Raw genomic sequence first — 7,836 nt, 5'->3', positions numbered from 1 at the left:
GGGGCGCTGCACAGCGGGGCGCCGGTGCCCCGCGCCTTTTACCTTGTTCCGCGTTTCCAACCCGACAAATTCAGTTTTCTAGGCGGTGCTGCTCTAGGTCGCAAGAGGTGGCGCGTCAACGCACCGTGAAGGACGACTTCTTTGAATCGTTCCGCTGCTTTAAATCTCTCCTCTCTTCCTCCGGAGAGAGGAGAAGAAAGGAGAGGAGAGGAGAGGAGAGGAGAGGAGAGGAGAGGTCGGGTCGCGTGCGTCCAACCCGCGTCGAAATTCTTTCAATCTTATTTTTTTATTACTCTATGACGTGTTTGCCAATTTTAATCAAGGTTTATTGATTATTTAGCAAATCATTTTCAAAAAGTTTGTTTTGATAAATAAAATAAATATTAAAAGAGAATTTAATAGGAGTAAAGTTAAAGATAATTTATCGTTGGAAAATAATGTGATAATATTGGAAAAGCGAATCATAGTAGCTACGAATAAATGTTTAAGTATTTTAATTATTTGAAAAGTAACTTTACTCGAAATTTTTAAGTAGTTTAGCTCTTTCAATTTGGATTAATGATAAATTCAAAAATGATATTTTTTTTATTGAAAAAAAATCTATATTATTATATCTATATTAATCTAATTAATATAATATAATAATTAATATAATAGATTAATAGATATATTAATCTATTTAATCTATATTATTTAATAATCTTTTTAATATTAGATTCGAGGTAAATTTATCGATAAGATTTATCATTATAGGCAATATTATTACAGTTATTATCCATAAATACTATCGTTACATTAATATAACTATTCATAATTATTGTTCAATGAATATATTATGAATTTTATTAATACCATTTATTATGAATATCGCTCGTAAACTATCTAATTTTTTGTAATAACAAACACATATTCCATTTATTGCATCATATTCGAAAGAATAAAATTTCGCGAAAGTAAATTAAATGTTTAGATAATGATAGAAAATTTTTGATTTGAATTATTGATTTAAAAAAATCGAATGTTTCAGGTGGCGACTCACTTGGTCAAAGTTCGATCATACTTGGAGGTATCACGTAAGTATACCTGTATTTCTCAATAAACACTTGTGTATGAATATCAATTCATGAATTTTTCTTGTATAAATAGTTGGGAACTATTTACTTTCCCAACATTAGGCATTCAAAAAAATTGTTAACACCGGGAGAACAATTTTCATTTAAACATATGTCCAAAAATATCTGTTAAAATATTTAAAGAATGAATCCATTTACGTTTCATTTCTTCATTCATAAAAATATAACGCGATTTGCATAAACATGTTGTTTAACAAATTCCAAGAAAAGAGGAATTTTAACATTTCGCAACGAGTGGATTGATCGAACAACTTTTTCGATTAAAAAAAAGTACACGCGATGACACGAAAGCAGATATTTTTTTTTTTTTTGACGAGTACAGATGATTCCTTTTTTCTCATGAAAAGTGAAAGCAGCATTTTTGTCGAGGGATATCGAGATATCGTAATATTGGAATTAACCGGCCCATTAATTAGTAGGCAAATTAAGGGTAAACATTTGAAAATCGTTGGAATTTTTTCTTTCTTTCTTTTTTCTTTTTTTCTTCAAGGGCCCACACGTGTGATGTCTGCATGTCATTCTAAACTTACCAACACCATCGCAATGCATCGCGCACAGAGACGCACGTGAATAACGTGGCTGTTACCACTTAACACACATTTTCATAAGTCGAGCCCCACACCGGTGATTTATAATAAATTCCCTTAATGAACCTGGTCGAGAACGAACGGTGTGGACACTCGAAGCTTTTCTTTTTTTTTTTTTTTCCCTCCCTCCCTGAATAAGATATCACGTTTTTCCCCCCCCTCCTATCTTTATGTCTTTTTCTCTTTTCTCTCTCTTTCCATCTTTTTTTCCTCTTCGCGAGAATCGGAGGTGAGTTATTGGACGAGTAACGTCAGAATTTCGAAAGGGCACGCTTCTTCGACAAATTTTTGAATTAATGTTTCGCGTAAATTAGATGCAGATGTCGATAAAAAAGGGACGATTTATATATTACAGATTTTGGATCGTCGTATGTGCTTCATCAATCGATTTATATTTTGAGTCTCGAGATAAAAACTTATCAGACAAATTTTGTTTCAATTTAACAATGTATCCTTCTTTCATCGAAGCAATAATTTTACATTTTATCTTAATTTAAGTTTTAATAAATTTCGTCAATAAATGGTGATCTGTTTCTTTTGCTAATATCTATGAGATTTTGATCGATTTCCTTTTTTGAAATTTACACACGTCGTAAATTCGTTTTTGGATTCGTTTTGACGCGTAAAATAATTTATTATTCGTCAAGTTGACGTTAAAACGGCGTCTTCGATCGCGTTGCAAGTGGAAACAAGGGCATGATCTACGATCAAAATTAGTTCCAGTTTGGCTTTGATTCCGAGAAATTCTTGGCAGCGCGCTCATTTTCGAAACGGGTTCGTTTTAAGATTTTTGCACAAAACGGACAAAAACCACTTTCGATCATTGTTGATTCTTCGTTTTATATTCGTATATTTAAATTACGTGTCAAATACTTGCCAAGAGATAAATAAGCGGAGAAAAGAGTTGACCATTGAGCTATGAAGAGCAATAAATTTTCTATTTTCTACTATCAACACGGATAATATACTTTCCAAGAAAACTTTCTTTTTCTCGCGATTTATTCGCCGTCTATTGTTTAATTTATCGTTCTGCGCGTTGTTTCTTTTTTTTTTTTTTTTTTTTTTTACAGGCATCTTTTCTCCACAACACGATGCATATATTAATACATGCACATAAACATTATTGCCATTGTTTCTTCCCGTTACGCAGGTTATAAAACGTTCGAACATTGAATATTAAGAAAGTTTTACAAACAGAGAAAATATTTAATTCGAAGAAGAACTTGGAATTAATATTTAATTTATATTCTATATTTTCTTTTCATCACCATTTTTCTTTTTAATTTAAAAAAATTCGAAACGAGCAGAATTTTTTAGAAAAATTAGAACCAAACCGTGTGAAATGGATCCGTGTGAAAAGTATATTAATAAGAAAGAAAGAAAGATGAAAGTTTTACAAACAGAGAAAATACTTAATTCGAAGAAGAACTTGGAATTAATATTTAATTTATATTCTATATTTTTTTTCATCACCATTTTTCTTTTTAATTTAAAAAAATTCGAAACGAGCAGAATTTTTTAGAAAAATTAGAACCAAACCGTGTGAAATGGATCCGTGTGAAAAGTATATTAATAAGAAAGAAAATAAAAATAAGAAAGATGAATCAAAAGGAATATTAAAATAATCCAATAATTCTTTTAAATTTTGCCACGAAAAGAAAAAGAATTATTTCCATTCCAAACAAATTTATATCTCACGTCGCGCGCAAGGGTTATTTATTCGCGTAGAATAAAGGGTTAAACCGCATAATAAATCTTCTTCAATAGTTTTTTAAAACGACGGCTGTTTACCTCGAGGACGAAGCATCAGAGCAGAAATTTCCCTGCGAGAGCACATGGCAGCAGCGCGAATCGTGTGGCGTGACACGAAATGGGATCAATTAGGGACGCTTCTTCCCGCCAGATACAAAGGGCGGGGGTAAGGGGGAGGTGCTTTCCTTTCTTCTTTTCTTTTATCCCCCTTGCGAATTTCGCCATTGCGCCAGAAGGGGGCCTCGCGCCTCTCACCGCCCACAATCCTGTCGACTGTCAGAACTGTCAGTGTTTCGTGTGTCGGCCGGCATGCTTGTTTTAATCACCAGCCTCCTCCTCTCCCCCTCTTCGCACTCTTTTTTTTTTCTTTCCTACTCGCATTTTTTTCACCTTCCCTCCCTCCCTCCTTCCCTTCCCGACGTGGTCTTTTTGATCGAAGTAATTAGTATGTTCCGTGTGAAATTAGCATGGATCCTTTTATATTTAACGGGAATTAACGTCACGAGTTTATTATTATAAACGAGCAAAGAGAAATATTGGAAAATTTGATTCTACTTCTAAATCAAATTTAATTCAATTTTTCAATTATATATTTTAAATGTTAATTTTTAAAGTTTGGTATTTAGAAAAAAGCGATTAAAAAACATTTAAATTTAAATGGCAACTTTCATCGACTCTCTACAATAATAATTCCCTAACATGCACGGAATACGAAACGGAAGTTAATCCGTTCTTTTCAACATCCTTGGCGTTCCCTTTTCAACGTCGTAATAATTAAATTGTAAAATGTACAATTTACAAACACAAGGAATTTCCATATGCCTCTATACTATGTATAGAGCCATAAAAGAATCGTAAAAAAATATATTTCTCTTTCTTAATTAAAAATTCGAAGTATCGTTAAGGTATTGTCTCAAAGAATGACGATTGGAGGGTCATTCAAAGTTAAACACGTTTTACATGTTGTGCCACTTGCGCAAATTTCCTTGTATTTCTTTCGTGTTTCAACGCGCCGTTTGACAATGTTATAAACTGGCTTCTTCGTTTAAACCGCATTCAACACGGATTTAAGCTGGTTTCCTCGAAAGGTGAGTTGGTGGGACACTTTCTATTTAGGCGATTCACATTTCAAAAAATTACGGAACGAATTCAATCCTTACTTCTTACCTTCCCTCTTAGATGCTTTTTACTCTTATATATATATCTCGTCGCCCACGCATTTTTTAAAATAATCTCGGATAATAATAATAACGGATCTCGTTTCGATGATTTTATATCCACGATTTCTTTCTTTTTTTTTCTTTCTTTCTTTCTTTTTTCTTCGGGTCAACACTTCTCGAATCTCGACGTTATCTCTCGATCGAAATAAATAATCGAAGCGAATCAAGGCAATCGTGAAACTTTTCTTTTTTTTTTTTTCTTTTTTTAATCCTCGTCGAATAATTATCACGTATGAATTGCTGATAATTATTTTAATTAAGTAAGCCAAAGGATGAATAATTCATTCGCTGCAAGGATATATTAAAAATCGTGAAATCGTTATCGTTCACATTTCTCATGTGTGTGCATTTAACATTTTAAAAAACGAGAGATAAAGATATCTCTCGTTTTTGTTACTCCTATATAACGCACACATTCTATTTTAATCATTCCTTTTCAATCAATACGCGATGTAATAAATTTCCCCTCTCCAAAAATTATCGATAAATTCTACGATAAATATAAACCGCCATGTCTCGAATTTTTACTCGAATATAAAAATATGAATCGACGCAATAATAAAATACTCTTCCCTTTTCCTTTTCCTCCAAAAAATTGATCGTATCTTCGAGTTTACCTCCTCGCAATTAAATCCTCCTTTCAAGAGAAGGGATTGTTATCCGCGCCTGTAGTCGAACGAAAGGAAAGCTAATCCTTGGAACGGAAGAAGAGGAGAGTTAGCGGGTTCGCTAACTCGAAACAATGGGACTCGAAGGTAAACACGACGTTTCCCTGTCCTGAATCTCTGTTTGGTCTTTGCTTCGCTTTTTTCTCCAGCCCTCCTCCTCGAGAAAATCTACATAATCACTGTGTGTGTGTGAGAGAACCGACCACCGTTAGCGCCACTCGAGGAACCTCTCTCCCTCCCTCTCCCCTCGAGAGATATCTCACAACCCTTTCCAAGGGTTTGCTTAGGCGGCCGATCTTTTGTTTCTTCTCTCTCAGAGGGATGCGCTCTTATCTTCCCGAGGAGAGGTGCTTCCCGAATTCATCGAAAGGATACACGAGTCGAGAGTGTGAAGGTGGAATTCCTTGGCTATCGAAACGTGAGAACGATAAATAATCGAGGCGTGGAGAGAGAGATAGTTGGTGGAGAAGTTGGGATACGGGTAATGAGTAAGATTTGATTCCTAAGAATAATTTGATTTTTGTAAATCTTTCAGATGTAAGGGAAAAATGGATTCCTTACGTTACAAATATTAACACTTTGGTCGTTCAATGCGCCTCCATGATCCGCACATTTTTAAATACTTTAAAATATATAAAAAAGTATATCATATGTGCAGTTTTTAACTCACATTTATAAAGTGTTCTTAAATATATGTTTCTTATAACTATTATTTATTATATGAATAAAATTAAATCGATTGATTATTATTCACTTTGCAAACTTGGATAATGCTTCAGAGTGTTTGATATTTGGTGAAGAGTTCTCCTTTGTGCAATTATATCTGGTTTCGCTTCTTTTTTCCAAGACTTTACATCTTTTTGTCGTGAATTTCTTCCTACCTTTTCTTATTATTATCCTTCGAGTGTTTTTTTTAATTCCTTGAACTCCTAGATCGAGTCGAAAAAAACATTAAAACGTGACAAGTTAAAATTAAGCCAAAAAATGATCTGGCCAAGAATACCAATTAAAGTAAAATTTGAGCAAAGAATATAGTCGAAATAATTTTATCTAGGAGAGGGAATATTAATAATTATCTGATTCGTATTTTCGAAAATATTTATATATTCTCGTTTCTCGATCGACGACACAGAAACTTGGGATGATCGAAATGGACGACGAGCAGTTAGAAACTCTTTCACAAACTCTTTATTATACACAAACGAATCCTAGAGTTAGATTAGATACCGCGAATGTCAATCAACCGAAATCCAATTCCATCCGCTTCTCTATCCCCCCTTCCTCCCGCCCACGCATAAGAAAAATAACATTCTTCCTCGGGACGGCGGGGGTGGCCTTTCGATAAATATTATTGAAACAGCGCCGCGGCCGCTGTGACGCTTCGCAGATCGCTCGAGTTTCTCTATATTTTCTTTTTTCCTCGTTCGTTTTACCACGAATCACGAAGGATTCGTAGGTGGCGATGACGCACGTCATCGATACGTAATAACAACACTTTGGTGGTGACGTTCAAGTGCCGGCCGCATTATCTTAAGAGCGGCTGTCGGCGATAATCTACGATCGAAACTGTGGAAACTTGTTGTTGGATTGATCGAGCTGGCCAGCCAACGGATAATCGAGGGGGGAGAAGAAGGAGGATTCGAAAAAGGGGTTGGACGAATAGGAGTCGTTGATGTGGTGATCGATTCTTTGCGAAACGGTGAGTTTTGAAGGATGCCTTCTTTTTTTTTGTTTTAAAAGTTTATGAAACGTGAATACGAAAAGTTTGTACGGAAGTAAAATTTGGTATTATTTGATGGTGTCGATGGTAAAACTTTTTGGGATTATATTTCGTTTCGATTTGTTCGTGTGAAAAGTCCTGAGATTCGTAAGTTGTAGAATTCCTCGTGGATTATATTGGAAAATTTAAAGCAAATTCTTTCTTTGTATTGACCACAAAAAAAATTTCAAATTTGTATAATATTATTATATTTTATAATTCATTCTAATATCCTTAAAAAACTTAGAATTAACTATAAAAATTACGATCTAAATCCTTATTATTTCCAACATTTTCAAAAAAAAAAAAAAAGAAAAAGAACAATCAGAAAATTAAACTTCTCCGATTACACGATCTGCCTGTTAAATTTTAATAACTCGTCGTCTTGTTAAACGGTTGGCAAATGTTTCGCTCGATCTACACTCGTCAATGTCTCCACGTGGTAAACGCACGATTGAAGTAAATGAACGGATTAAAGCCACGAGGACGCGAGGAGAGCCGGTTCGGTTTATGGCGCGGAGTGTCAAGTGTGACAGGAACGTGTGACAGTGGTCGAAGAAACGATTCTTATTATTAGCCGGCATCCCCCTGTCTCGCTTATTGATTTACTTCGACTGTCACTGCCACGATAAGCCGTAATGCATTGCCACGCGGTGGGCTCGATACAAATATATCTCGTGACGGCCTCGTCTTGTTCCGTCTAATGGCAATTTGTAT

The 7,836-nt window shown here is 34.7% G+C and overlaps 1 protein-coding gene across 2 annotated transcripts in view; it reads left to right on the top strand.

The window, feature by feature from the left end:
• LOC102680972 overlaps positions 1 to 7,836 on the top strand; it is a 115,105-nt gene that overhangs the window by 46,726 nt on the left and 60,543 nt on the right. The window contains exon 2 of one of the 2 annotated variants that reach the window (XM_006608744.1): positions 1,028 to 1,073. The exons of the other annotated variant lie outside the window; for it this stretch is intronic. The gene's annotated coding sequence lies outside the window, so the exon portion shown is untranslated. The remainder of the gene's footprint in view (positions 1 to 1,027; positions 1,074 to 7,836) is intronic. 2 annotated transcript variants of the gene reach the window in all.

This window comes from Apis dorsata, unplaced genomic scaffold (assembly GCF_000469605.1).
Source record: "Apis dorsata unplaced genomic scaffold, Apis dorsata 1.3 scaffold_44, whole genome shotgun sequence".
Lineage (NCBI taxonomy): Eukaryota > Metazoa > Arthropoda > Insecta > Hymenoptera > Apidae > Apis > Apis dorsata.
The sequence above is the reverse complement of the archived record's forward strand: the minus strand, read 5'-3'. Positions and strand labels throughout refer to the sequence as shown.